Raw genomic sequence first — 10,052 nt, 5'->3', positions numbered from 1 at the left:
TATATCCCTGACCCAGAGGGCAAATTGCACTTTGATTACAAATCTGACACCTAGGCATTCGATGAGTTTTAGTTCTCTAGCTGCTAGAGAAAGATAATGTTGGACCCAGGAAGAATGTGAGAGCCTAACAAAAGTGCTCTGACAGCCCCCCAGAGAACGGCGCCATAGTATTGTTTTAGACCCACGATCATGATTCTGATAACAGAGGTGCTTCCCCCAACAGCACAAAAGCTAAAACTGAAACAAAGCAAGAAGATTAACATGGCCGTGTAGCAAGAATAATATGCAAACCTGTAAGTTATTTTCTACAGCGATGAAAACTAATTTGCTCCTTAATCTACATTTTCACTGCTCTCTATCTATACCTGGATGATAATTCTCATTCCACTGTTACCATAGTTATATGATTGCATATAGCATCCTTTCTAGAAAGTGAGTTCCAATTACTTTTTTTTTGTATAACCCGTATCTGCATTAGATATCTGCACAAAAAATATGTGCTCAACTGATGTGGTGCCTATGTCTCTTATGACTTAAATATAAATTCTCAAGGCCAAGATGGCTGAATTACTGGAATTCGGGCAAGTCCAGATACACGCCATACCCTGTATCTATTTTTGCTTCTCAACATAAAAATAGTTCAGATGGTTTGTTTTCAATTGTGAGACAGAATTCCGCCTGCAGTGACTTAAGCAGCCAAGTTATACTGAAAGTGGCCTGGAACCAAAAGAGCGTGGGGAGTGGAAGTGGGGGAAGGGAACAAGTGGACTCTGGAAAAGCCGACTTAGCCACACACTTCCCATCTGTGTGTGAAAACGTAAAACCAAAAATGCATTCCGTTGGCAAGAACGGGAACCACAGAGGGGCCATGCAGGCCAGGCTACCAGCATTCCCTCACACATACCCTACTGCAAAGACAAATCTACCTTTGGGTGAGGTGGAGAGATGGAACCAAGTCCGAAAGGACACAGAATTAGGCCAAAATGATTTTCGTAGAGGCAGTGAATGGCCTGGTTTCCAGCAAACAACGGGGCTGGGACATGGAGAGCCACTCAGAGACGCCCTCGTGAGTCTCCAAAGATTGATGTCCTCATCACCGGGCTCTGACAGCTCAGTGAGATGGGGCCCAGTGACAGTGGACCAGGTGAGAGCTTCGGTGTTCTGATGCCCCAGCAAGAAAGGCCGTGTGGTACTATCTAACCTTCACGGAAGAAGGCTAGGGGGCCCACGGGAACTCTGTCCAGGCTCCTGGCCCACGCTCTCTCCACCAGCCAGAGACCAGGAACATCCTCGCAAGCTATGAGCATTCTGGCCTCAGAAATTAATGTTTTCCAAGATTCTACACTACTGTACAACTGTCCCTCCTCCAATCATATTTTTAAGAAGTTCCAGAACTGCAAGAACCCATTTAGTCCAAACCTGCCACTTGACAGATTGTGAAACTGAGGTCCAGAGACCAAGTTCGCGTGGCTTATCTCAGTGGCAGGACTGGGCCCTGAGCCCCGGGCTTCTGCCTTCTCATAGTGCAGACTGCTTCCTCTCAGCACATGCCTTGTCTTGTCTTTATGGACTCAGTCCTTTCAAAAAAGTATTGTTTCAGCTCCTTTCCTTTCTCCGCCATGGATTACATTTCAGGCACTCAGTTCCCCATACAATGGCATCGCTATTTATACAAAGCTGTAAACAACAGGGAGAAGAGGGGGAGGGGCTGGTAATAGATTTCCACCAGGATGTTCCTGACCTGCTTTTTTTCAACCTCAGTAATTAGAAAGGCGGTGGGTCTGCAGGAATTATTCATACGCAGCAAGAGCCATACACTATACATTTATGTTAAACATGTCAAACCCGATTGAAATCATGCCTGCCAGCACCATATTCCATAAACACACTTTTCCCTAACAGTTGCCCAGACCTTGCCGGCCCATTAAGACGTCCTTTAATAGCAGTCTTCCACAGATTCAGATCAGGCATGCTCCGCTGCACTAACTGCTGTGTGTTAGGTGAGCATCACGGATTTTAAAAAATTAATAAAGTAAAATCCCTTCAAGCTATTCCCCTTGAAAAGCAGTGCTCAAACTACAATTCCAAACCAAAATTTTACAAAAATACAAACATGGACGTCAGTTAGGGGTTTCTGAAGCATTATGTTGTCATTTTAAGTTGGAGCGTTGCCCCATCTTTGTTTGTTTTTTAAAATCCCAATATCCCCCAGGTCATCTTGTCTCAAATTAGCTTAACTAGACCCAGCCTAGTGTTCCGTGGCTAGAAACCATGGCAGCTACAGGATTTACATAACCATCTTGCTATGATTATTTGCCAAGGGTTCAATTTTTTCCCCTAATTATTGGTGATAAAGCATTACATTAATTGTATATCACTTAATTTATAGCAATTAATGATTGATTGGATAATCACTGCATTAATTATTGTTCAGTTGCTGACACTGGGGGCTCTTCAATCTACAACACACACTTTCAAATCCACACTGCTAAAAGAGAACAAGCGATCGCTTTCACATTTTAAAAGAGAAAACCGCAAAGTTGGATGGTGGAAATGGCTGTGCATTAAGAAAGAGGCTTTGAATCAAAGACCCTTTCCACACCCTCTGGTGGCCCACAGGAGCACTTTACAGTTGCCTTGAGTCGACGTGACCCGAGGTGTCTACTAAGGACTCGTCCATGTGCCACCACGTCCCGTCATGGAACCCAGGCTGCGGCTGGTGGGTGTCACTTGTCTGTGTTCCAAGGCTCCCAGGGGCCAAGGTCATTGGCTAACTGGTGGGCTTCCTGATTCCAAATATAGAGAGTTCTTTCCACTTCACCAACCTGCTTTCAGACTGAGCGTGACACTGCCTTACTACGAGTCATGTTCGTGGCTGACAGTCCCACTCGTTTCGAACATACAGGTGGCAGTCGTGTTACTGTTTTCCACTGCACAACTTTAGGAAGGTGCTGTTCTCTACACTCAGAATGGGGGTGAAAATGGGATCAAATGATTAGACTGAAAAAGTCCGTTCTTGGAGAGATGTATAATGAACTCCTAAGAGCTTGGGCTCTGTCCTAAGAGCACGTGGAAGAGCCAGTACGCAAAGCCGAACCTGCTCGTGTGCCTTTTGGCAACTTGCTCGAGCTCTCCCAGGCTCCATTCACTTATCTACAAAATGGCGGGAGGGGGGCAAGGGGGTGGTTCCTTCCGGTATCTATCTCATGGCACCGGGGGTGAGAATCGAGTGAAATAGTCGTATATAAAGCAGTGCTGTCCAACCCTTCTTCACATGGCAGCACACACAGAAACCACAGCTAATTAGTACCAACAGATGAAGCTGCACTCGCCCCTGGCCTCCGCAGGCCAGCCCACGGGCTACGGAGATCGGTATCTGTGAGCATTCATGGCACGTTGGCTTGGCAGGACAGGTGTAATCTGGCACGCACTTACAGCTCGATGTAGCCGGAATAATAACTGGAAAGTCCAATGAGAGCTGCAGACACATTCTTTCAAAGTTGGTTTTGCTCCTGCTGAGTATCTCTAGCTGCACTGGCCAATATGGTGGCTGCTAGCCACAGGCTACTGGACTTTAAATTCACTGAAATTAAGTAAAATTTCAAATCGAGCTCCTCAGTGATGCTAGCTACGCGTCAAGTGCTGAATAGCCCCGTGCGGCTAGTGGCTGCTGTACTGAGCAGTGCAGGTGCAGAACATTTCTATCAGCACAGCACTGACCTACAGTAACACTGTGTGATGACCATGGGTGCTCCTGAAACACCCAGTAGAGGTGTACGCTCCCTGAAGGCAAGGCCGGTCATCTCAAGGAACTTGTGACCAGTGGAACTCTGCCCGCTGCCCCGCATGTGGCAGGGACCGGACCACCGACCATGGGATTGATGCTCTCTGCATCAAATCACTATCCTGCTGGCCTTGCTGCCGCTCGAGGTAAAGGACCTGACTCCTAAATAAAAGGAGCCCAAAGAGGGTCCACTGCCAACAGACGTAACAAAGGAAATCAGGATAACTAGGGCACCTACCAGGCACCGGTGGGGGACCACGGACACCTAAGGGGACAGGAGGAATCCCCAGTGACCAGCTTGCGGGATCTTGGTTCCCAGGCTGGAGGTCAGGCCCGAGCTCCTGTGGTGGGAGCTCCGAGTCTAAACCGCTAGACTAACGGAGAACCTCAGACCCCAGGGAATATTAATCGGAGTGAGTGCTCCCAGAGGTCCTCATCTCAGCACCGAGACCCAGCTCTACCTAACTGCCTACAAACTCCAGTGCCGGACGCCTGAGGCCAAAGAACCACTAAACAGGAATACAGCCCCACCCATCAAAAAATAAATAAAATGACAAAAAATTATGTTACAAAGGAGCAAGATAAAAACCTACAAGACCAAATAAATGAAAATGAAATAGACAAACTACCTGAAAAAGAATTCAGAGTAATGAGAGTAAAGATGATCCAAAATCTTGGACAAAATGGAGAAAATACAAGAAATATTTAACAAGGATCTAGAAGAACTAAACAGCGAACAGTGAAGAACAACACAATAACTGAAATTAAAAATACTCTAGAAGGAATCAATAGCAGAATAACTGACGCAGAAGAAGGGATAAGTGAGCCGGAAGATAAAGTGGTAGAAATAACTGCCAGGGAGCAGAATAAAGAAAAAAGAATGAAAAGAACTGAGGACAGTCTCTGCGCCTCTGGGACAGCATTACATGCACCAACATTCAAATTACAGGGGTCCCAGAAAAAGAAAAGAAAAAGAAAGGGACTGAGAAAGTATTTGAAGACATTATAGCTGAAAACTTCCCTAACATGGGAAAGGAAATAGTCAAGTCCAGAGAGTCCCATACAGGATAAACCGAAAGAGAAACACACCAAGACACATATTAAACAAACTGTCAAAAACTAAATACTAAGAAAAAATATTAAAAGCAGCAAGTAACATACAAGGGAATCCCCATAAAGTTAACAGCTGATCTTTCATCAGAAATTCAGCAAACCAGAAGGGAGTGGCTAGGACATATTTAAAGTGATGAAAGGGAAAAACCTACAACCAAGATTACTCTATCCAGCACGGATCTCATTCAGATTCAACGGAGAAATGAAAAACTTTACAGACAAGCAAAAGCTAAGAGAATTCAGCACCAGCAAACCAGCTTTATATCAAATCCTGAAGGAACTTCTCTAGGCAGGAAACACAAGAGAAGGAAAGGACCTACAATAACAAACCCAAAACAATTAAGAAAATGGTAATAGGAACATAAATATCGATAATAACCTTAGATGTAAAAGGATTACAATGCTCCAACCCAAAGACATAGACTGGCTGAATGGATACAAAAACAAGACTTGTATACATGCTGTCTACAAGAGACCCACTTCAGACCTAGGGACACATACAGACTGAAAGTGAGGGGATGTAAAAATACATACCATGCATGTGGAAATAAGAAGAAAGCTGGAGTAGCAGTTTTCGTATCAGACAAAGCAGACTTTGAAATAAAGACTATTACAAGAGACAAAGAAGGACACTACATAATGATCAAGGGGTCACTACAAGAACAAGTTATAACAATGGTAAATATTTATGCACTCAACATAGGAGCACCTCAATACATAAGGCAAATGCTAACAGCCCTAAAAGGGGAAATGGACAGTAATACAATCATAGTAGGGGACTTTAACACCCCACTTTCACCAATGGACAGATCATCCAAAATGAAAATAAATAAGGAAACACAAGCTTTAAGTGACACATTAGACAAGATGAACTTAATTGATATTTATAGGACATTCTATCCAAAAACAACAGAATACACTTTCTTCTCAAGTGCTCATGGAACATTCTCCAGGATAGACCATATCTTGGGTCACAAATCAAGCCTTGGTAAATTTAAGAAAATTGAAATCGTATCAAGTATCTTTTCCGACCACAACGCTATAAGACTAGATAGCAATTACTGTAAAAAATACAAACACATGGAGGCTAAACAATACAGTACTAAATAACCAAGAGATCACTGAAGAAATCAAAGAGGAAATCAAAATATACCTAGAAACAAATGACAATGAAAACACAACAACCCAAAACCTATGGGATGCAGCAAAAGCAGTTCTAAGAGGGAAGGTTATAGCAATACAATCCTACCTCAAGAAACAAGAAACATCTCAAATAAACAACCTAACCTTACACCTAAAGCAATTAGAGAAAGAAGAACAAAATAAAACCCAAGGTTAGCAGAACATAAACAAAAGCCCAGGACCAGATGGCTTCACAGGCGAATTCTATCAAACATTTAGAGAAGAGCTAACACCTATCCTTCTCAAACTCTTCCAAAATATAGCAGACGGAGGTACACTCCCAAACTCATTCAACGAGGCCACCATCACCCTGACACCAAAACCAGACAAAGATGTCACAAAGAAAGAAAGCTACAGGCCAATATCACTGATGAACATAGATGCAAAAATCCTCAACAAAATACTAGCAAACAGAATCCAACAGCACATTCACAGGATCATACACCATGATCAAGTGGGGTTTATCCCAGGAATGCAAGGATTCTTCAATATACACAAATCAATCAACGTGATACACCATATTAACAAAATGAAGGAGAAAAACCATATGGTCATCTCAACAGATGCAGAGAAAGCTTTCGACAAAATTCAACACCCATTTATGATAAAAACTCTCCAGAAAGTAGGCACAGAGGGAACCTACCTCAACACAATAAAGGCCATATATGACAAACCCACAGCCAACGTCGTTCTCAATGATGAAAAACTGGAACCATTTCCTCTAAGATCAGGAACAACACAAGGTTGCCCACCCTCACCACTATTATTCAACATAGTTTTGGAAGTTTTAGCCACAGCAATGAGAGAAGAAAAAGAAATTAAAGGAATCCAAATCGGAAAAGAAGAAGTAACACACTGTCACTGTTTGAGATGCCATGATACTAAACATGGAGAATCCTAAAGATGCTACCAGAAAACGACTAGAGCTAATCGGTGAATTTGGTAGAGTATCCGAGGGGCAGGACAGGAATAAAGATGCAGACGTGCAGAATGGACTTGAGGACACGGGGAGGGGGAAGGGTAAGCTGGGAGGAAGTGAGAGAGAGCATTGACATATATACATTACCAAATGTAAAATAGATAGCTAGTGGGAAGCGGCCGCATAGCACAGGGAGATCAGCTCGGTGCTTTGTGACCACCTAGAGGGGTGAGATAGGGAGGGTGGGAGGGAGATCCAAGAGGGAGGGGATATGGGATATGTATGCATATAGCTGATTCACTTTGTTATACAGCAGGAACTAACACATCATTGTAAAGCAATTATACTCCAATAAAGATGTTTAAAAAAAGAATAAAATAAATGTTAGGAATGAATGAATGAATGAATGAGTAAATAAATAAATGGAAACCAGGAATCCCATTCCAATGTAAAAATAAATAACAAAAAATATTTTAGTAAAGCTTATCCATTCTTGCACCAAACCCCAAAGTATATAATCAATAGCTGAGAAAATGCCAATTATCCAGGTCCATTTGAAATATTATTAATCTGCATCCTGAGCAGCCACTAATCAACAGAACAAATTGTGAAATCACTATTTATTTATTTGCCGGGAGGAAGCACTCCCCAACACGTTTAATCAGATAGGAACAGCTCAATTTAGGGAGTGAATGGAACAAACGCAGACATGTTTTATAAAATACTAAGGATCCCAAAGAAAGCTCAGGAGAGGTTGCTGGCACCTAAATCGATTCCAAGATCAAATCGGCCCAAGTACCTTAATAAAGGCTGTCATTACACACTCAGACAATATAGACAAAATTATGCTTCAGGTCAAAAGAGGATCGCTAGCAGAAGTCAGGGAAGAATTTTCCCCTCGCCCTTTGCTACTGTGAACTGGCAAGACGCATCTCTGAGTTATTCACTCCCCCCCTCTCTCTCATACAGATAAAGATTAAGTATGTTCCTTGAATGACTGAATGAGAACGTGGAGCCTTATTAAAGACACTGGATTTTTGGGGTGCTCACTTTAAGTCTTCATGTAGTCTCCTGACTGCCCGGCATGTCTGCCAGTGCTGTGAGGACACATTCCCACTGAAATATAAACACTTTGAAAGAGATTTAATTGAACCACCCCCAACAAAGCTTGCTGTAACCTGGTGTAAGGATTAGAGTAACACATACCAAGTGCCCGGCACAGAGCCTGGCACACAGTAAGAGCTCCGCAGACGGCTGCTACTTCTTGTTGTTCTCTCCGTGTCCTCAGCACACAGAATGCAGGACACGCGCCACGTGCCACCTGCACAATCCCATGAAATCCTTCTATGTTGGTCCCCTCAGCTGCTCAAAAACACTGCCTGGCAACAGTTTTACATTCAAATGGGAGGACCCGAAGAGAAACTGCCACTAGGTTTCCTCATTTTATTCAACTACACTGAAAACCAAACCAAAAAATCCCTCCTGATACAGAGTTACTATATGCCAGGCACTGTTCCAAGCTTCCCATATTCAAATAACCCTCACAGCAATGCCACGGAAGTGGGGGCTGTTCTTAATTCCCATCTCACGGGAGAAAACTGAGGCACGGAAAGGTACCTGCAGTGAGGTCACAGAGCTAGTACATATAGCAGAGGCAGGATTAGAAACCAGGCACCTGTGGGCTTCCCTGGTGGCACAGTGGTTAAGAATCCGCCTGCCAGTGCAGGGAACACGGGTTCGAGCCCTGGTCCGGGAAGATCCCACATGCCACGGAGCAACTAAGCCCGTGTGTCACAACTACTGAACCCGTGTGCCACAACGACTGAAGCCCGCATGCCTAGAGCCCGTGCTCCGCAACGAGAAAAGCCACTGCAATGAGAAGCCCGTGCACCACAACGAAGAGCAGACCCCGCTCGCCACAACTAGAGAAAGCCCGCGTGCAGCAACGAAGACCCAAAGCAGCCAAAAATAAATAAATAAAATAAAATAAAATAAAAAGAAACCAGGCACCCAAATTGTGAAAACAAAGGACGGATTGGCCTGGAAGGTGACTCAGTCTTCAAACCGTGTCTGTGAAATCCTCTTCCCCAGCTCACTTCCTCCAGGCAGATGTGTATTAAACACTGCTGCCTGCAAAGTCTGTTTAGATCTCGCCATCTTAATATTACAGCGAAGTCTGAGATCCTGATCCATGCGAAGCAACACAGGACAATCCTCCCCACACACTGAACGGCCTTCGAGCGCGGACCTCCATCCCCTACTCACTGGTCTCACCTTCCAGATCTTCCTAGGGAGCTAGCTCACCGTGGCCCTCAGTAGTAGCTCAAGCAAAGGCCTCTGGACACCACAGAGCCCAGTTCAAAAGGGGGCCATGAGCAGCACAGATGGTAAAATTCGTCCAGTGTGCCCGTCAGTCACTCAGCTACCAGGATGCCCAGGAAATGCAGGACAGCGACACATCACCTGCGGGGCCGGATCCCTACCAATACTTAGAAGCTGTTACACTCAAATTTCTCTTTTCTAGGCTGAACAGCCCCAATTTCTTTCAGTGTCTTCTCAGAGGCAGCATTTCTCAGCCTTCAGTCATTTTCATTGCTCTCCCCTAGCCTCTCTCCAAGATTCTGTATCTTGTTTAAATAGTAAAGGCCAACAGTGAACATGATTTAAGAACAGTCATGCCTGGAAAAGTAACAAAGGTCCAACCAGTATGGACTCCAGAAGGGAAATATTTCCTCAAAAAACAACAACAACAAAGTATTACAATATTAATAATGGAAGGCAGTAAGAATTCGGTTGACCAAATAAAATAATTTCTGTTGCTTGTCATATCATTTCCTCTAATTATAGTCGTGGTTTCTGGGAGACTTCTCTGTCCCAGTAAGTCTTCTCAGAAATGGCCCTGCTAGCACTGACATATATACACTACCAAACGTAAAATAGATAGCTAGTGGGAGGCAGCCGCATAGCACAGGGAGATCAGCTCGGTGCTTTGTGACCACCTAGAGGGGTGGGATAGGGAGGGTGGGAGGGAGGGAGACACAAGAGGGAGGGGAT

At 44.1% G+C, this 10,052-nt stretch overlaps 1 protein-coding gene across 1 annotated transcript in view; it reads right to left on the bottom strand.

The window, feature by feature from the left end:
• ZFHX3 (zinc finger homeobox 3) overlaps window positions 1-10,052 on the bottom strand; it is a 238,826-nt gene that overhangs the window by 36,279 nt on the left and 192,495 nt on the right. The gene's annotated exons all lie outside the window — the stretch shown is intronic.

This window comes from Neophocaena asiaeorientalis, unplaced genomic scaffold (genome assembly GCF_003031525.2).
Source record: "Neophocaena asiaeorientalis asiaeorientalis breed wild unplaced genomic scaffold, Neophocaena_asiaeorientalis_V1.1 scaffold40, whole genome shotgun sequence".
Taxonomy (NCBI): domain Eukaryota; kingdom Metazoa; phylum Chordata; class Mammalia; order Artiodactyla; family Phocoenidae; genus Neophocaena; species Neophocaena asiaeorientalis.
This window is presented reverse-complemented; position numbering and strand designations above follow the sequence as displayed.